Raw genomic sequence first — 412 nt, 5'->3', positions numbered from 1 at the left:
AAAAGCGAGCAAAACAAAACAAAAACAGGAATGTGTGTTTTGAGCAGGAGTGAGGAGAGCTGGGAGGACCGTAAGGGGGTGTGTACAGAATTTCATTAAATTGTTACTTTAAGATTGTCTTCTAAAAAAAAAAAAAAAGAAAAGCAAGAAAGAAAAAAAAGGAGGGGGTGGAGAAGCAGGAGCAGAGGAAAGGAGGCAAACGGCAAAGTGGAGGCAGGCTGGGTAGCTCGGCCTCTCCAAACTGATTGATTAGTCATGATCCCCGCAGTTTTAACAGGGACTCATTCAATTGGGAAGGTGGAGCGCTCGGGAGCAGATTAGCATACGCTTGTTTACTCATCTTCTGAGGGATTTTTCCCCCCTCTTTCCTTTCATTTTGTGAAGAAGGAGGGAGGGGAGGGGGAACAGAGGG

The sequence above is a fragment of the Pteropus medius genome, unplaced genomic scaffold, assembly GCF_902729225.1.
Source record: "Pteropus medius unplaced genomic scaffold, Ma_sr-lr_union100, whole genome shotgun sequence".
Taxonomy (NCBI): Eukaryota; Metazoa; Chordata; class Mammalia; order Chiroptera; family Pteropodidae; genus Pteropus; species Pteropus medius.
The sequence above is the reverse complement of the archived record's forward strand: the minus strand, read 5'-3'. Positions refer to the sequence as shown.